General features: G+C 38.0%; 1 protein-coding gene across 1 annotated transcript in view; it reads right to left on the bottom strand.

The window, feature by feature from the left end:
* LOC139151107 (B9 domain-containing protein 1-like) overlaps positions 1 to 21,248 on the bottom strand; it is a 45,902-nt gene that overhangs the window by 3,674 nt on the left and 20,980 nt on the right. The window lies entirely within an intron of this gene.

Raw genomic sequence — 21,248 nt, 5'->3', positions numbered from 1 at the left:
CTTTATGAGTGTCAGCGCAACTTTAGTTTCAGACATTTCGATTGGTATTAGTTTTGGTAACAATAAACATCAAAGCTTGTGGCCAAAGGTGCGACCTCAGTGCCAATTTTACTTCCACGGTTTGAGTTTTAGCACTCATTGGCAGCACATTTGCTACTTACACATGGTACGCCTCACACCTACACATTTAGGGTATATTGTGAGTATACATAACTCAATAAATTAGCATATATAGAGAAGACGTAACATGACTGTCCCTGTGGCTGCCGTGCCCTTGGGGCACCAAAGGTAAAGTTGGGCACTCACTCAAAACTTTAGATGGAACACTGATGAGTATCTCTCTCCCTTCCTCTCCTCCTCCCTCCTCTCCCTCCTCCCTCTCTCTCTCTCTCTCTCTCTCTCTCTCTCTCTCTCCTATATCCAATGTTTATACCTTGATATTTAACTCTTTATGTAAATTTCAATAATTGATTTGTAAGTTGTATTGGGTGCAGAACTACTGAACAGGATTAATGATTCAGTATCATTGTGAATGCAGCACTGAAGAGCAACAATAAGTGTCATATTATGTTCTGGTGATACAAGAACTCCAATACCACACCAATCTCTTCTGAGTATTCTCCTGCAGATAACTGCACAATCAGCTTCAGTTTTGTGTTGTACACATGTAATCAAGTGTGAACTGATAACTAGGATAGCTTTCAAAAAGGGAGTTTTTATTTATGAGTTTCTGACAAGGTAATAACTATTTATGGCCTCTCATTTGCAAGCCCTTGGATATAGATTATACGCTTGAAAGCCAGTTCCTGTGTGATTTAGTGAGCACAACAATTGAGATAACTTCAATTTTCCATTGGGAAGGAAAAATCTTCAACAGGAGAGTGATGAATTAATTAAAAGCTGGCAATGTTATGACCGATGCGCACTGCAACCCATCACTGTGCATGACCTTGCAGTGATCCTCAGCATCAAGGAAGAGAAAGAATACTGACTTTTTTCATCAACAAAACATGACATCTCGGCACCATTTTCAAATCCTGAGGTGATTTGGTGGTTAATTCACATAAGCAGGGTTTCTTGTCCATATCTTATTCCATACCCGGACAAATACACCCTGGAGTGTTTGAAAATCAACTGGTCCCAGAGGTCAAGGACAAAGTTTTTGTTTGTTGCTTATCTTACAACCAGCTGATTTGCAAAAGTACTTTGTGGAAGAAGTCAGAGATATAATGGTAAACCTGAAAACTGAATGCCAGATAACAGTGTATGTGTCTGACCACTGTATCTCATCTTCTACCGGTCTGAGGACAATTAGAGAGACCATTAGATTCAGAATGGATTTTCCCATTGCCATTAGTACTCAAAGTCTAAATGCTTGCAGAAATTGGAATCAAAATTTGTATCGAGTGGGATGGTCTTGTAATTTCTGAACTGAAAGTAAAACATATCTCAAATTGAACAAATGATTAAAATCTATACGTATTCATCAAACATACAAATGACAGGAGTGAGTAACTTTGCATGCAAGTGTAAAAAAATGTACTCATAAAGTTCAACATTTTTTAATTCACGCCTACATAGAAGAGTACAAAGGATGACTCCTTCATATTCCACAAAACTGATCAATAAAGTGGTTACTACTATAATTTTCCTGCCCAATTGATGCCAACACTTGATCAAGGAAGGCATACAATACATTAAACCATACTGTTGAGAATTCAACTTTCTTTTACATCAAATTTATCATTTCAGATAAAAGGTTTCAGTTGTACACTTTTCCTGCATTTGCCAGCAACTGTTCAAGTTGAAGAATAAGTTTAATATAGGAATATGGCAGAGTTCTATACAAAAGAACATGAATTAACCATGGCGTAATAAAACATGCTGTCAATTGCGGTCATGTATAATCCAAAATGAACCTATACTCCTTAGCCATGTGGAAATTAAGAGATGTGTCAGAGAGAGTTTGATGCTTGAAGAAGCAAAGATCGAAAATTTAATCACCTCTTGAGACATATTTTACCCCTTTCACGTTTCCTGCTGCAAGGCTAGATTGAGTGTCTCATTCGCAGATGTGCCGGGTCAGGGAGAGTCATAGAGGAAAAGAAAACTCTCACACAATATGCTAAGACTCAAAAGCTGATAAGTCGAAGACATCTCCTGCCCTAGGGGCAAGATATGTTTTGGGGGAAAGTCATCAACCCTCTACATGCACACCTGGAGGGAGTTCCTCAACAATTGGTGAATTTGTCAAAGTTTTTTATTCATGATGGCTGACAAAAACATCCTCATAAATCATAGATTTTTAGTTTATGAATTATAGGGAGAGTCACATCTCCCTTTGACAAAGACTAAACTGGTAATTTCAATGAGATGTATCATACACGGGGTGATAAATCCCTGCAAGCCAACAGCAATAAATCTTAGAGAGACCATAAGTCTTTATAAAGTTGATGTATGCTATCATGTACGCTGTTTTCTGTGATATTTTCATTTTCATTTGATCGATTCACTTTTGGCTCCACTGTAATTTCTTGGGTGTTCTCCCTAAAGCCTTTGAAGGATAGGGGAAGACAAAAGAAAGTTATTTACATAACAATCACTTAACAAATTCTTGGGGAACACTGTCCTTACAAATCGAACAGCACCCACTACTGTCTTAGACTGGATTATTTAGCCATCACAAACTGACTCATCGATGGTGAACATTGCATCTCTGCTGATCTTTAAGTTAACACAGGGATTGAAATAGAATTTTCTATCAACCTGCACACTGTGCACATGACTTTTGGAATCCACATACACCGAGGTAGAATTGACGTACACAGTGCATGGTGCACCTGGGGTATTTCAAACCCTGTTACAACCTTGATTAGACACTGCAAGTTGTTGGTTAATTGCCTTTGAAATTAGCCAATTCCCAAAGCAAACCCGGACACACTCGTTCTGCTTAACTTTCTATCATCTGCAGAATAGGGAAGAGGTTGTTTGCTGGTCGTGATTAATTGCCAATCTCTTTGGGCTTTATCAATCAATCAATCAATCAATTTATTCAATTTATGAATCTCACCATTTAATATGCATTGTGAGTTGGCACTGGTATTCACTTGGGGTTAGGACGTTCTCAATAAAAGTCTGTGAGCAATATGAAATATCTTTGTCGTTTGGCAGGTAAAGCTCTTCCTAAAACACCATGGGACCCACTGTGTACATAAACAAAGATAAACACAAGGTAGCTTTGTGTGATTAAACATGCAAAACATGTCCCCACTCCTGATAACCTTGTGTGTATCATGATGTATATAAAGTATCATAGATGACCAGTTCTCTATGAATATCGGTAAGGGATTACAGAAAATAATTAGGCGGCAGATGGGCAGATACATGTAGTATGAATTCCGATGGTGCTCACAAAGAGAAGGAAGATTATGTCATGCTAAATGATTGGGGATTAATTCAGTTGAAACACTAACTGGTAGAAGGCTGTACATTTGCTCAGTAACAGTGGACACATGTTCATTCACATTTACAATTTTCATTTTTTGTTTGTATACATGTCAGCTGTGTCAACAAAAAAGCAATGCTGTAATTTAATGAAAGATTGGCAGAAATGGCAACACATGCACTTTCCAAACTCTTTTTAAAGAACTGCATATTGGGTTTCATCTGTTTTATTTCAATTTTTCACCAATTCCATCGATTACCTGAAACTAAAGTTCCAAGAGTTTACCGTACAGTAACAGTGGTTGAAACAATATTAAAATGTAACATTGGCATAAGCCCCATTTGTAAGATACGTAAGCAGATATTCACAAATTAATCAACTGACTGAAACATGCTAGTGGCTAAAACCACTAAGCCTCCTTACAGCATTATTACTCCATAAGGTTTAGACAGAAAGCATGTAAAATGGCAGATGGTTTTAATACATGTTTTGATTACATTTGCACACTATTGAACAGATTTGCTGACACAAACATCTATGGAGCAAATGTCCCCAATGCCAAGACATCGATCATGGATTTTGCTTTGTCTTTTGTCCTGTGTATGTTTGCTCTGTTAATTGTCTGCCATATGGAATACATGAATTTGCATATTTTCTATTTCAACATCAAGGTGGAAGGCCCCTCAGGAACAGATATTCAAACTAAAAAATGTTTACAATTCTTTGCTGATCTACCACTTGTGGGAAGCTCACTTTCGAGATCTTGGAGTAAGAAAGATTATCACTGCCCAAGTTGTTTGAAAATCGCAAATTGTATTTTTTTCCCCATAGAGTTAACTCAGTGATGGCGGCCATTTTGAATTTCAAATATCAGTAAATCTTTGGTAATTTGTTTCTCTATTGATCAACTTTGCACAGTGACTGCTGATTTTTATTCTTGATTTGGTAAGAGAATGGTCGAAAGTTTCACTGAGGAAAGTCTGAGAAAAAGTTCTAAGTCTTTCACTTTCGGGGCATGTACCACCTTAAGATTACAGATCATGTATTGGTTTTACTGTTGATTGTAACACAACTATATATTCAATGTTACAGGATAAAAAAAATACAGGTCTGGTTTAGTATACAGTCCAATATATGCACATGAGGTAGCCAAGCATCAAAAGAAACTTGATACATAATGACATGGTGTTTTCATTCAAGAACTGTAAGCTGGTCAATGTTACAAGGGTTTCCCTAGTCATTTTACAGGAGCTCTCCATTGTAAGTAAAAGCAATGATCCTGTATAGAGCGTCAGCAGAAATGCTACCTGGCTGTGTTCCAAAAGTTTGTATTTACCCACCTGCATATTCCGCAGTTTTAATGAACACAACATATGTACAGGGGAGCACCTGTAATCTGATACACGCGACGCATAATAAAAACTCATCTTGAATATCAAAATTGTCGTCTAATGCAATGATTGATGACTAGCCCTGAAAATGTTCCTTTCCTACACATTTTACACTAATGTACAAATGGGAAATGACTCTGATCTCTCCTACATGGTGATAATAATCTCAGCATTATCCGTGATAACGCCATGTCATAATACTGTACCCTGTGCTCTGGGTTTATGCTCTATGACCAATCAGTTAGAGAAATCAAAACAGCTGCTATACAGCTAAGTAGCCATCTGGGAGTAAGTTATGTGTCCAGAGTCCCATATAATTACAGATATGGCGTAGTGTTATGTAGGTCATTTCCCCCTACACTCATCATGACCTGAGTTCAATTAGTCTAGAACATTCTCAAGGTCACTGCCCTTGATGACCTCACAACCTTGAATTCAATTAGTCATGTTTGGAATGTTCTGGAAAGTTGATTAGTTGTGTAAGGGAGATAATTTTAGAACAGTAATTAGCATGTCAATAAAAGTTCTAGATTGTTCTTATATGCCTTTATAAAAGGGACGTGCACAGCTTCCAGTCAGACTTTTGGGATCGTGTCTCTTGTGTGTTACTAAACTCCAGCAGTAGTCATTCTCAAGACTTTTCAAGACCTTCACTGTCAACGCGGATTTATACTGTGGTCTTTGTGCAGCTTCAAGCCTGCAAGCCAAAGGACTGTTCATTCATCCAACTGACTGTTACAACTCTGAGACTGGAGCTTTGCCGTCCCAGCTGAGATAAGTAGTCTGTACACTTTAAAGCTTGTATCCTATCCCTAACTTAGCAATTAGTTTTATTTTCGTAATAAATTTTGTTTAAACATTAACTGCTGAGTTCACCCTTTTGTTCGTTTTCTCTGCACGTAAAAAATTGGGGGCTTGTCCGGGATACGAATATTTTGAGCCGTTTGACAACATTTTGCCTGCCCTTTTTCAAAACTACTGTATACTGTGAACTCAGCGAAATTTAATCATGGCGGAATTTAAACCAGAGGAAATGGATGACCTTGATCAGGACACATTTGATTCCCTCAGAAAAGACGACCTCATAACACTGGCCAATTTCCTTAAAGTAGAAGTCAAAAGATCTATGCGCAAGAGGGAAATACAGTACCGTATTGCCAAACATCTAGTTGATTTAGGCCAATTTGAGGAATCCACCCTGAAAGATTATGAGCCCGAGTCTACCTCTGAACTCAGAAAATTAGAATTAGAATTGCAGACAAATTTGGAGATCAAGAAACTAGAATTACAAATGGAAAAAGAGAGACAGGCTTAGAAAAAGAAAAAATACAAATGCAATTAGAAATGGAAGAAAGACAGAGAGAGAAAGATAGGCAGGAAAGATTAGAAATGAAACGTTTAGAGCTTGGACAGTCAGGAAAATCCTTCCCTTCACACGGTTTTGACATCACTAAGCATTTCAGGTTAGTTCCCCCTTTCCAAGAAAAGGATGTCGATAAATATTTCCTTCATTTTGAGAAAATTGCTCAGAGTCTGAACTGGCCTAAGGAGTCCTGGTCTATGCTTTTGCAGAGTGCTTTGGTGGGTAAAGCCAGAGAAATTTACATTCAGTTGTCAGTAGAGCAGGCTTCAGATTATGATTCTGTGAAGGAATTAATTCTCAAGGGTTATGAGTTGGTGCCTGAAGCGTACCGTCAGAAATTTAGGGATTGTGAGAAGGCGAAAGACCAAACTTATGTTGAATTTGCTCGAACAAAAGAACAACTGTTTGATCGTTGGTGTTCTTCTGAAAAGGTTAGTCAGAATTATGACAAATTACGACAACTTGTTTTGATTGAGGAATTTAAAAGGTGCATTCGGAGTGACATCAAGACGTTTATCAATGAACAAAAGGCAGATACATTGGAGGTTGCTGCACGTTTGGCCGATGATTATTCATTGACCCACAAATCTTCATTTCTCAGCAAACCATCCCAGTCCTTTTCATACAGAAACAATGCAGGTAAATTTAACTCGTCCTTTTCATCCAAGAATTTCTCAAAGGACAGTAGAAAATCAAATGACAACAGTTCACAGAGTTCAAGTAACACTCCCACATCATCAGATCCCAAGTCTCAATCTCCTTCTGAAAAACAGTTTGGTACACTTTCTTGTAATTATTGTAAGAAAGACGGCCATTTAATGTCAGAGTGTTTCAAATTGAAAAGAAAACGTGAAGGTCAAAGTGGTCAAAGTGGATCTAAGCCCACCGGCTTTATTTCTTCATCAACTCAATTAGAGTCTAATAATGTGTGCAACACATTTTCTGAGGTTAAACCCTCTTATCCCCAATTAATGAGGTCAAGGTCAATTCTTCTCAAGATAGCATTATGGGTATTTTCGAGCCATTTATTCATAATGGTTTTATATCACTTTCTAGTGATTTCTCTTCCGCTACCCCTGTCAAAATTTTAAGAGATACCGGGGCTTCCCAGTCTCTTTTGTTGGCAGATACCCTGCCGTTTTCTGAAAAGTCATTTTCAGGTTCTAAAGTTCTTATTAAGGGGGTAGATTGTAATGACTACATTCCTGTTCCTCTCCATAATGTCTATTTGTCTTCGGACTTTGTTTCTGGACCTGTGACTTTAGGTATTAGGCCTTTTTTGCCTTTTGAAGGGATTCACCTTCTTCTTGGAAACGACCTTGCTGGGGACAAGGTCATTACTAATCCACTTGTGACTGATAATCCTACTTTAGATCAGGATCCAGAGCCAATTGAACAAGAGATACCCGATTTATTTCCTTCATGTGCCATTACTCGAGCCATGTCAAAGAAAACTTCCGAGAATCAAAATACTCTCAAAAATAATGTCACAGATGTTGACTTAAATGACACCTTTCTCAGTCAGGTGTTTGACACGGATCATTCCGTTATCCCTCGTGGATTTGAAACTTCCAGTAAAACTTCTGCTGACCAAAGTCAGACATTTTCTAGATCAAATCTCATTGCAGAACAACACAAAGACCCAGATATTTTGTCTTTGTTTGACAGGGTAGATGATGAAGGTAAAACTTCAGATAGCTCTGTTTCCTATTATACAAAGTCTGGTATTCTCATGCGTAAATGGAGACCTCCAGATGTCTTGGTTGATGACGATTGGGCTATAAAACATCAAATTGTGGTTCCAAAGCCCTATCGTGCTGAAATATTGCGCCTGGCCCATGAAACCCCCTGGGCTGGTCACTTAGGAGTCAGGAAAACTTATCATAAAATTCTCAGTCACTTTTATTGGCCTAATCTCAGGCAGGATGTAGCACATTTCTGTAAAACTTGTCACACATGTCAAATGGTAGGAAAGCCAAATCAGACCATTCCAAAGGCCCCTTTACAGCCAATTCCTGCATTTCAAGAACCATTTAGTAGGATACTAATAGACTGTGTTGGGCCCCTACCAAAAACAAGATCAGGAAATGAGTACATGTTGACAATTATGTGTACATCAACTCGGTTCCCAGAAGCCATACCACTGAGAAACATAAAGACAAAGACTATAGTGAGAGCTTTAGTCAATTTTTCACTTTATTTGGCCTCCCTAAATGTGTCCAGTCCGATCAAGGCTCCAACTTTATGTCTGTATTTTTCAACAAGTAATGGATCAGCTAGGCATTAAACAGTACAGGTCATCCGCCTATCATCCAGAAAGTCAGGGTGCTCTTGAGCGATTTCATCAAACTTTGAAAACATGATTAGGACCTACTGTTTTGACACAGAGAAGCAGTGGGATGAAGGAATTCATTTTCTGCTCTTTGCTGTTAGAGAGTCAATTCAAGAGTCTCTTGGTTTAGCCCATTTGAGCTTGTATTTGGACATACAGTCCGTGGCCCACTTAAGCTCGTTAAAGAGAAATTCCTGTCTGACGACGATGATTGTCTGAATATTTTGCAATATGTGTCAGATTTTCGTACAAAACTCTCTAAAGCATGTGAATTAGCCAGAGAAAATCTTGAGTCATCTCAGCAGTCAATGAAAACCAATATGATAAAAGCACCTCAAAACGGAAGTTTGAACCAGGTCAAAAAGTTCTTGTTCTACTTCCATTCCTGGCAAACCACTCCATGCTCGTTACTTTGGGCCATATCTAATCGATAAGAAATTGAGTGATTTAAATTACATCATAATAACACCTGACAGGCGAAAACAAAAACAGCTATGTCACATAATATGCTTAAGCCATATTTGGATAGGGATAATCCTACTATAACTCAGCCTGTCAGTGCAGTCAGTTCAAACCATTATGAAGATAGTGGTACTGAAACTGACTTGAGTGAAAATACTCTAAACTCAAAGCTGGGCTCGGTCAAGCTTCAGAACTCAGAAATCCTGGAGAAGCTGGAGTCTACAAAGTTGGCACACCTCCAGCCAGAACAACAACAACAGGTGAAAGAACTGCTCCACGAATATAAACACCTATTTCAAGATGTTCCAACGAGGACAAACGTCATCTATCACGACGTTGATGTTGGGGACAGTAAGCCTGTAAAACAACATCCATACAGACTGAATCCAACAAAAGCGAAATATCTCCAGGAAGAAGTCAAATACCTGCTGGACAATGACTTTATTGAACCCAGTAAAAGTAACTGGAGTTCGCCGTGCATACTTGTTCCCAAATCAGATCACAGTTATCGTATGTGCACGGACTTTAGGAAGGTCAACACTTTAACAAAGACAGACACTTTCCCAATCCCGAGGATTGATGACTGCATCGACCGAGTGGGAAAAGCCAAGTATGTGACAAAATTTGACCTACTGAAGGGATTTTGGCAAGTCCCTCTGACGGATCGTGCTCGTGAAATATCCGCCTTTGTTACACCAGACGGATTGTTCCAGTACAAGGTGATGCCATTTGGAATGAAGAACTCTCCGGCAACGTTCCAACGGATGATCAACGACGTCATATCCGGGCTAGACGGGTGTGCAGCTTACGTTGACGACGTCATCCTGTATAGTGACACCTGGGAGGAACACATCAAGCTCATGCGGAAGTTCTTTGAGAGACTGAGCAAAGCAATGTTGACTGTCAACCTTGCCAAATCTGAGTTTGGTTGGGCTAGGGTAACTTACCTCGGACATACTGTAGGACAGGGTGAGGTAAACCTGTTGATGCCAAAATCAGTGCCATTTCAAGTTTTCCCATACCAAACTGCAAACGACAACTGATGCGTTTTCTCGGTATGGCTGGTTACTACAGAAAATTCTGTCCAAATTTCTCCACAATTACTGAGCCTTTGACTAACTTACTTAAAAAGAAAGTAAAGTTTGTTTGGTCAGAGCAATGCCAACAGGCATTTGATACACTTAAAGCCATACTGCAAAGTGCCCCAGTGTTGTCTGCACCAGATTTCACTTTGCCATTCAAATTAGCTGTAGATGCTAGTGATACGGCTGCTGGTGCTGTTTTATTGCAAGAGGATAGTCATGGTATAGATCATCCTGTTTGCTATTTTTCACGCAAATTTAACAAATCCCAGAGAAACTACTCTACAATTGAAAAAGAGTGTTTATCTTTGATATTAGCTTTACAGCATTTTGAAGTTTATGTTACTTCTTCAATCAGCCAATAGTGGTTTATATTGATCACAACCCTCTTGTTTTTCTGCAGAAATTTAAAGGCAAAAATCAGAGATTGCTAAGATGGAGTTTAATGTTACAGGAGTTTAATCTTGACATTAGACATATCAAAGGCAGAGACAATTTAATTGCAGACTGTCTCTCTCGTATTTAGAAATTATTGTTGTTCACTTTCAAGAAATTTTATTGTTGTTCACTTTCAAGAAATTTTACTTTAGAGTAAAACAAAATTTGAGTACTTAAATCCTTTTCAAGATTACATTTCTAAAAGAAAGATTTTTCTTTGAAAAATTTTCTTTTTTTGAAGAGGGGGTGTGTTATGTAGGTCATTTCCCCCACACTCATCATGACCTGAGTTCAATTAGTCTAGAACATTCTCAAGGTCACTGCCCTTGATGACCTCACAACCTTGAATTCAATTAGTCATGTTTGGAATGTTCTGGAAAGTTGATTAGTTGTGTAAGGGAGATAATTTTAGACAGTAATTAGCATGTCAATAAAAGTTCTAGATTGTTCTTATATGCCTTTATAAAGGGACGTGCACAGCTTCCAGTCAGACTTTTGGGATCGTGTCTCTTGTGTGTTACTAAACTCCAGCAGTAGTCATTCTCAAGACTTTTCAAGACCTTCACTGTCAACGCTGGATTTATACTGTGGTCTTTGTGCAGCTTCAAGCCTGCAAGCCAAAGGACTGTTCATTCATCCAACTGACTGTTACAACTCTGAGACTGGAGCTTTGCCGTCCCAGCTGAGATAAGTAGTCTGTACACTTTAAAGCTTGTATCCTATCCCTAACTTAGCAATTAGTTTTATTTTCGTAATAAATTTTGTTTAAACATTAACTGCTGAGTTCACCCTTTTGTTCGTTTTCTCTGCACGTAACAGTAGTTGAAAATGCTCTCAGGGAAATAATCTGTTCAAAACAAGATTTTGTCAGTCAATGGAGCAAAAGTTCTGAGGCAGGCTGGAGTGGCTTGGGTACTTTCTGATAATCTCACACTTCATCATTATCCTGGGATGAAGTTGTGTTGAAATATAAATTATACGTAACAGAGAGATGCAGAGTTATAATGATCTTGATAATGTATGACAGGATACTATGAAAGGCTTGGGCTGAACAACAAGCATATAGTAAAAGTGAACTGTTCCGGAATGGTTGTTTGGAAAAATTCACATCTAAATATCAATTTCCTGTCCAGATTTTATCAGAAATTCAGAGACTACAAATAGCCTTCTCAACCTTATTTTGCTTTCACTTCAATAATTACTGCGCTGAAGACCATCCTGGTACTGGGAGTCTCAAGCCTGCTCCAGCAAGATGCGAAAATTTGATATACTTACAGTACATTTTTATGCATGATTGACGGCGACTTGAACCAAACCCTGGAATACATCTAATTGTAATAAAGCATTGCAAAGTCATGCTTGAAGACTCAGTATTGGGATAACATGTAAAAGATATATTAAGGTAGAACACACCTCCTGGACAGATATTCACACTCTCAATATTTTACATTACTTTTCTGGTCTACTGCTTGTGGGAGCTCATTTTGAAGCTCTCAGAGAAAGAAAATATTTCACTGCATTAGTTTTTTGAAAATCAAAACTTATATGTTTCCCAATAGAGTTTACAAAGAGACGGCCGCCATTTTGTGTTTTGGGTGAATATCAGGTACTTTGTTTCTGTGTAACCAAACTTTGCAATGGCATGGTGACCCCTGATTTATATTATTGTAATGATAAGAAAATGGGTAAAGTTTCATTGGAGAAAGTTTGAGCATAAGTTTGTCTTTCAATTTTGAGGCGCCCACTACCTTTATATATAAATAACAAGTTATGATAAAGTCTTTGCACCTACATTCACCAGAAAAGTATTCAAATGGTGTTAGCTTCCATCGCCCATATCCCTTTTCGAGCATCCAACTATATTAATAGCACATCATAGGACCAAACCAAAAAGTTGAATGAAAAGGCATTCATAATAAGTTAAAATGATGGCCCTTTGGGAAAAGTAGGCCAAATCTTCCGTTATAGATATTTGCTTATCCTTGGAGGCTTTATTTTATGATTAAAATACTACAATAATGTTGCACTGTAACATGTCTTTGTAAATGCTTAATTTGTTTTTCCAGTCTTGTCAAAGACTGTTTAAATTACTCATTTACACACCTTTTTCATTGCAAGTACATTGCACTTTACTGTTGAATAGGATGTAGGTTGTTTCTCTTCGGGGAAGCTATTAAAAATTAAGAACACTCAAGCTAATTACGATGTAATATAGATGGGATGTTTCTTTCCATATTTCATTTCCCACGTCAGTGACACCTTAGAATATTATCTTGACATTATAAGTCTGCTTGTTACGAGAATATCTGTATAAGAAGTCGTACATCTATGATGTTCTTCAAACAAAGTCACTATGAAAAGAGAACTTGATATAGTTCCTCAAAATATTAAAATTCACCAGAAATCAGTAGACAAAGAGTACAAATGACATGTCACCTTTACACAGATACATGTATTATAAGTAGATAGTCTGTCGTGGTGTTGAATACAAATCATGCCAGGATAACACAGGTAACATAGATAAACACATGGTGCATTTTTTCTGAAGGAATTTTTGATAATTGTGCTCACAGTGACACGATATCAAGCTAATAAGAGTATTTCTACCTTAGCGTTTATTACGCAGTGCACGGTCCCTCCTTGGTGGAGGGACTGTGCGCAGTGGATATACTGGCGTATTACTTGGGCAATATAAAACGCTCACTATCAACTTCATTTCATCTTTCAGTGTGCTTTTTGTGTGATACCTTACCAGGTATCACTTCAGTCTGTCACTGTGCATAAGTGCCTTGGCTCGTTTTCAATGACGACAACACTTTCCTTCCTAAAGATTCAACACATCCATTCTCACAAGATTGGCAAACGAGTGGGACTTCACGAAGATGTTTTGTAACTTTCGACAAATTCTTAATTTTTCTATCTTAAAGTTAGATACAGAGTAAAACCATGTGATCATGAATTGATAGCTCATACAGGGAATACATAAAGTGAGAGAGAGAGAGAGAGAGAGAGAGAGAGAGAGAGAGAGAGAGAGAGAGAGGGGGGGGGAAAGGCTGTACATAGTTATACTGTATATACATGTTGATGACACAAATGATAAATTCAATTGTGCAAAATTTGTTGATACTATAATTTGGAATACAATTCTATGGAAGATAAATTACTCAAAACAAATTGTTACATTCATTTTTATTTGCTGACTGTCTTGGGGCTAACTCTATCACTGTCACTGTTCTATCTGGAGTTTAGCTATATCACATGCTATATTATTAAGATGCTAAATGTACATGAAGATTTTAGTTCTCTAAATTGTGAAAATATCAACGGCCACATAGTAGAAGGTGTCACCTCTAACATTCAGTAATGATCATATAGAGCAGTCTGAACTCTAATTACTCAAGTTGACGGGTTTCAATCTTTGCTCCTTGAAGGGGATTATCACACCAGCATTGGATGACCAGCCTAAATATAGAATAATTGAAGAGGATTTGCCAGTAATCCAGCAGGCTCATTCATGACAAGATCCTCTTGTCAATGACTTGTTACATCTGTGTCATCCTGAACTAAGAATCAACAGTAATGAGGATGGCAGGATTTCAACCATCCACTGCACAGTGCCTGCGAGGCGAAGAATCCAAATTACCAAATCTGCTTTTTGCGTTTCAGGGAAATTGGAAACGTGCACGGGTCCGGGGTTTATTGAGAAGACGCTGGGGATAATCAGTTACTGCAATGTAATTGTTCAATTCTTGGAAGCGCGCGTCTGTAAGTAAAGAAATTAAGGTGAATTTGGTGATGAGTACAGATGGGAAGAGTCCTCGCAGGCAATGTCTGTGATGGCAAGACGTGCACAGCTCAGAATAGCAATCTTGCTGGAAGATCAAACTCCATCCTAATGAAGATTTCCACAAGAATACCGAGTGATTACACAGACTGTTGCTAAATATCAAGAGGGAGGACGAAATATTCAAAAAGCCCGGTCAGCGTAAAGTGCTGTAATCACATGAAAATTGAAGCAATGTGTATCACTAGATTCATTTGCATCATGTCTATGCAATGGGCGAGTGGTCTTTGATTGACAGAAAGCACTTCCGTCTAATGATTTTGAAATCTGACCACTGAAGCGCCGTACTTCATCCTCAATCATAATGAAGAAGGCAATTGATAAAACTGAGCCTGGTTTGTCAAATTGAGTGACACATGTTCAAGTAGGATCAGGCACTAACTGCCCTTAAATCCATCACATATGGAACAGATTAATTCAACAGCTCTTGTGTTTCTGACAATTCAACTGCTTGTTGTTGCATACATGTAGGAACCACATGGCTTTAAACATACTTGTGCCATTATAGGTAACCTGCAACAATGGTGACCTATGACCTCACTGAAGTGTAATGGTCTCATGGGATACCTCTGTACTGTAGGTTTATTTGATCCCTATTGGCAGGAAGTTGCCATGGTACTTGTCAGTCATCAATATCACCAAAACTGACATCACTTTTATTTTACTGATTTTCCATCGTTTACTGGTATACCTCTTAGCCATTAGTTCCATCAACCTTTTTCTTCCACATTGTCTCCCTTTTCTATACTGTTGATTCAAAAAAACTAAATAGCTGTCATCTTATGAACCATGGCGCCTTCACCTCCACTGAAGTGCAGTGACTTGTCAGTTTTTCCACAACACAGATGTATTTAGGTGTGACAGACATATTGTCAAATAAAGAAGAAGAAAAAAAATGCCAGCATGAGTTGTTTGCAATAACTGATTTGCACTCGTGTCACATCGCCATTGTGGCTAACACTGGGAACCATACATCTTGCGCTTTTGACAAGAAGAAATTGCACGATGCTTTTATTACTGATAAGACTTTCAATCGATCCCGATATTATCACATTCCCTGTATCAATTTGTTCCCATACATTAGATGTTACACAATCAGTTTCTGAAGACTATCAAAAACTACCTCGTAAGATTTTAATATATTGCAGACAATAAACAGGATGCTTTCTATCGACTGTTTGTGTACGCAGTGATTTACAATAAAGTGTCATTGATTTTTGCACCGCTTGTTCCGAATGGAGAAAATGAAGAAATAACGAAGATTTATGATCTGGAAAGGTATTGAGAAGTTTACTCATCTGAGCAAATGTGACAGTATAAGGAAATTCATGATGTAGTGATACGCTGCTACTTTAGAAAGTACGTGTCCAACATGTACAAAACAAGTTTCCTGTTTTCTACTAAAAGCTGTAAGAAAGCTCAGCCACAGATTCTTCTGACAATTTCAGAGAGTTTGCCTGTACGGTAAATTGAAGTTTTGAAAGAAAGTGCCTTTGTTTGGCCCAGCACAGCTGCATGCTATGTAGGGAGCTTCTTCTGACAGTCTTGCCAGCTCAACAGCTTTCTATACAGATTTGTGTTTTCGAACTTGCACATACAATGAAGCTTTTACCGATGATCTGCATTCACCATACTGAAGCTGTGTGAGCAGGAACAGCTGACACATGGCTCAGCTGCTGTGCTCGGTTCTATAACTTTAAACTGAGCTGAGAAAAACAGTTGACATGTCCCATTTGCCACTTTAAGGTAGAATGTGTCTCGGGGGACAGATATACAGACTCTCAAATTTTTAAAATTCATTTTTGATCTACCACTTGTGGGGGCTCATTTTAAAGCTCTAGAAGTAAGATCAAATTTCAGTGTCTCAGTTTTTCAAAAATCAAAAATGTTATTTTTCCCCATAGAGTTAACATAAGTATGGCAGCCATTTTGAATTTCAAATATAGGTAAACATCAGGTGATTTGTCTCTATAGTACCAAACTTCATACAGTGGCCCCAAATTTTTGCTCTTGATTTGGTAAGAGTATGGCTGAAAGTTTCATTCGGGAAAAATTAAGTAAAAGTTTAAGTCTTTCACTTTTGAGGCAAGTACCACCTGAACATGAGGTTTTTCTTCCTGCTGTTTCTTACAGACATAAATAGACAGCCTTCAATAGAAGCCACAGAGACACAATAATACAAATTTGTGAAAATTACAATACAATACGAAAAATTGCAATTCATTTCGAGGATATATTTTAAAACTCATGGCCAGTGCTGTTAATGAATCTGAAGCTGATTGGGGGATTCTAATAAAATGTGGCTTTGATGAGAGATATTGACTCCAAAGTTAGGGTGCGTTTTATTTCTGACCAAAGGCTTTAAAGGTATACTGCCACATGTTCAAATTTTGCCACAGTTACCATGGAAAGAGAAAATCTAACCAATCACAGATTTTAAACGGGTGGCTACTTTTTAAAAACAGCGCCCTCACATTGGTATTTTGAATACCAAGGAACACCCCTTTGACCATATATGGGCATACTTAGATTACAGGTGACTGTATACCTTTAAAGGCATACATACATGCACATTCACTGTTACAATATTGCAAACCCCTATCCAATATAGCCCTATGTCCTGCATGTTCTTCACAAGTGAAATACACATACTGCCTCTGAGCTCTGATTCACATTTAAAGAGGCAGCATTTAAATCAAGGCAAAGGAAAAACTGTACCAAAATTACAGAATTCCCGTCAGGCCCTCACTTCAGACAATGATAGTTTGTAGATCTGAGTATTAAAAGTAAATGACCTTTCACAAAATTGTTTTGACTTTCTTGGCTATTGCAGTATGTACTTCGACCTCATGGCTATTAGACACAGTATTTGAAATTGCCACTCTACTTTATAAACAACAAATCATCCGTAAGCCGGCATTTAGCTTTCCTACTCCGAGTGATTGCTTGGATAGACAATTCCGTGTACTCGGTTCTGCAGATCTGATGGTACGGCGCGGTATCTGACTTTTCTCCTTGGAATACAATTACAAAGCAATCACTTGTGAACACAAAATGTGAACAGCAAACAACATGGTTGAATGACCTGCCAAATCAGGCAAAGCTCGAATTTGCTTTCGGTGTGTATTGGTCTGTGTGCGCCAACCTTTGACAAACCAAAGTTTGCAGGAGCGGGACAATATTTTATATATCAATGTATCAATGTACTAATTCAACAGATGGCTGACTATCCAGTCTGAAAGCTATTAAATACTCTTGTAAAGCAAAGTGCATTTATGTAACTGTATCCAGATCCGGAAAATGTACATAATAACAGCCACATTTAGCTTTAAGACTTGTCCCTGGGGGATAATAGACAGATTAATTGGGAATTTTACAGTAACTGGGTTAAAGTGTTCATATTTCTCAAACTTACTGTTTTAGAAACATTTCACAGACTAACTTGTCCAATTTTTACTAGGACACCCTTCTTTTCAAAGTTTTCCATTTTCAAGGGCCAGCTAGACCTCAAGTATAACAGGTATTGGAACATAAGCTGTTTCAAATTGAACACACCACAATCTACATGTATGCCACAGATTGACAAAATAGTATAGAAACTGTCATGAATATCTTTATCAAAGATTGACAATGATAACCTGTCAAAATTCTAGCATTTTATGGCAGGTTGTTTGACTGAGGAATGGGCCATCACATCTGGGAAGGGGAGGGATCACAATGATAACCTGTCAAAATTCTAGCATTTCATGGCAGGTTGTTTGACTGAGGAATGGGCCATCACATCTTGGAAGGGGAGGGATCACAATGATACCTGTCAAATTCTAGCATTTAATGGCAGGTTGTTTGACTGAGGAATGGGCCATCACATCTGGGAAGGGGAGGGATCACAATGATAACCTGTCAAAATTCTAGCATTTTATGGCAGGTTGTTTGACTGAGGAATGGGCCATCACATCTGGGAAGGGGAGGGATCACAATGATAACCTGTCAAAATTCTAGCATTTTATGGCAGGTTGTTTGACTGAGGAATGGGCCATCACATCTGGGAAGGGGAGGGATCACAATGATAACCTGTCAAAATTCTAGCATTTAATGGCAGGTTGTTTGACTGAGGAATGGGCCATCACATCTGGGAAGGGGAGGGATCACAATGATAACCTGTCAAAATTCTAGCATTTAATGGCAGGTTGTTTGACTGAGGAATGGGCCATCACATCTGGGAAGGGGAGGGATCACAATGATAACCTGTCAAAATTCTAGCATTTAATGGCAGGTTGTTTGACTGAGGAATGGGCCATCACATCTTTGGAAGGGAGGGGGTCATAATAATAACCTGTCAAAATTCCAGTATTTCATGGCATGTATTTTGACTAAGGGGGAAATCATCACATCTTGGGAGGGGAGGGGTTACAATGATAAACTGTCAAAATTCCAGTATTGTCACGCAAATTTTTGATAGGGCTTTAAGTACTGTTACTTCATCATCATAATTTTTAGCAATTTGGTCACAAATGTGCCTGTGCAAGTTCTTCCAATTCGTGGTCTCAAATGGAATCTACAGTACTGTCTAAAAGCTGTAATCATCGTCTTTGTGTTTTTACGAAAATGAACATCTTTTTCATTGTGTGCCACATTGAATTGAGAAATTGTTGACTAACAATCTTGAGTGTAATGTGTCAGATACAAACATCAGTCTACAGCTTATAAAAGTTAATTTGTTGCAATACAACCACTTTATTCCACTTGCCCCTATCATTTGCATATGTATATATTCAAATTAGCAGAGCCTAATATGAACTACGCTTTATGTACAGAAATGGTCTAAAATGGACTCTAGATTTACTATGTTTGGCTGTACATGCCTACCATATAATACAATTAGTGGCCCAGGAGGTTTGAAGTATGATTGAACCCAGTTTATTGTCAGAAGAATTCAGTTCAGCCTAATATTTTACGGCACATTGTTTAAAGTTCAGACCATCGTCGATAAAGGACTAATACAATTAAAACCACATATGTACCTTTTTGATATGCAAATTGGACACCGAACAACTCTTCTGTAGTCACAAAGCGTACCAATATAAACACTGCTGCCATCAGGGAGTGTATGTACTTTTCTCATTATTTGAAATTGTAATGATGGGTGACCTAGTAATAGCTTGTTAACCTTGATCGTCAGTTCAAAGAGGACGCGCCCACTGAGATTCTTCCTGGAAGAGGACTGGCTGCTTCTAAAATAATAATACACTGTTGACTGATATTGGCCAATACCCTGAGGAAATCGTTTCCTCAGCCTGATAATCTGCCGCTAAATGTCCTAATGAATCCATGCGAGCGTAATACATCCCACAGGATTGAATTAGTGGATACATGTTATTACAATGGACAAAAACCACCATTCCAGGCTGGTGCTCGAACATAGTATCACCGGGAGAGAAAATAACTGCCAGATGTTTTGTATGGCAAAATTATCAAATTGTGATCATTTGGGCTGCTTGTGATCTTTAAGATTGGGGGCAAAGGGGGAAGGTCAGATGGTTTCACTGTATGTTGTTATTTGACGAGTAGGAAAAAGGGCCACAACCCACTAGATTACAGACATTAAATGTGGGTGAGTTTAGAATATGACATTAAACTAGTCCAATAATCATTTCCATTCAAGGTAATATTTACCAGGTCCATGGGACATTTGTGATTTACAAATTTAAATAGGACCATCCTAAACCACTGATAGTTAGTGGTGGTACCAGGTATCCGGAATGGGTAAGCGTACCCTGCTAGCATGCTACGCCCGTCAGGATTAGAAAGCGTGAAAACGAATGAGAACACAGCAAACATATAGTAATCTCAGAATGTGCAAAATTCAACTATCTGTCCTTTTTTAGTATTTTCTAGTATTGTTGTTCTTTCTGTAAAATGCAGTTCTGAATTCGATCCAAAAAATTTATTTGTTAACAATAACACTTTCTTACTTTGCATAATACATTCTGTTGGTAAAATTAAAACTTGTACTCTGTATTTCTATATATTTTTAGGTAGAATGAGGACAGATATACAGATTATCAAATTTTTACAACCACTTGTGGGGGCTCATTTTAAAGCATTTGGCATAAGACAAATTTTTAACATCTTCGTTTTTTTTTGAAAATTGAAATTCTTATTTTTGCCCATAGGGTTACCACAGGGATTTCAGCCATTTTGAATTTCAATTATACCTAAATGTTTGGTACATGTACTTTGTTTCTCTAGTACCAAACATTGCATGATGACCCCTGATTTTTATTCTTGATTTGGTAAGAGAATGGTTGAAATTTTCATTGAGGTATTATTGAGCAAAAGTTTAAACTTTCACTTTTAAGGTACATACTACCTTAAGGAGGAGGAACAAAATTATCCACTGTATTGTTGTATTAAACTGTAACAGTGAAAATCTTTACAAAAGTTAGAACTGTAATCCCTTAAATTTCGATTGTGATATCTTTGAAGAGACATGGTAAATACTTGTTCACTACACGCATGCATTCATAGTAAAACAATTCAAGTTATAAATAAACAATTTGCATGATATACACTTATGCAGCAAACTGAGGACGAAAATGCATGCATACACAAAATAAACTTTCCAGATGAAAGATAGAATTTTAGAATCTTATTCTCAGGGCAAAATTCACGATGATCTAACAGTAACCCAGTTCAGAAGTGAAAGCTGTGTACGCATACTTGAGGCAGCATATAAAGCTTCCCAAACCCACCAGCACTTTTTTTCTGTCTCTCCTTTGAACACTCATTCACTGTGGCAAGTGGGGAAGTTGGTTTTGACGCGACCCCCATCAAGCTTGTGCTTTGGACCAAATTACAAAGGAAATAAGGGTGACGGGGTTAAAACATTTC

This window comes from Ptychodera flava, chromosome 15 (genome assembly GCF_041260155.1).
Source record: "Ptychodera flava strain L36383 chromosome 15, AS_Pfla_20210202, whole genome shotgun sequence".
NCBI classification, from domain to species: Eukaryota; Metazoa; Hemichordata; class Enteropneusta; family Ptychoderidae; genus Ptychodera; species Ptychodera flava.
Note: the sequence above shows the minus strand (reverse complement) of the source record. Positions and strands in the feature narration are given on the sequence as shown.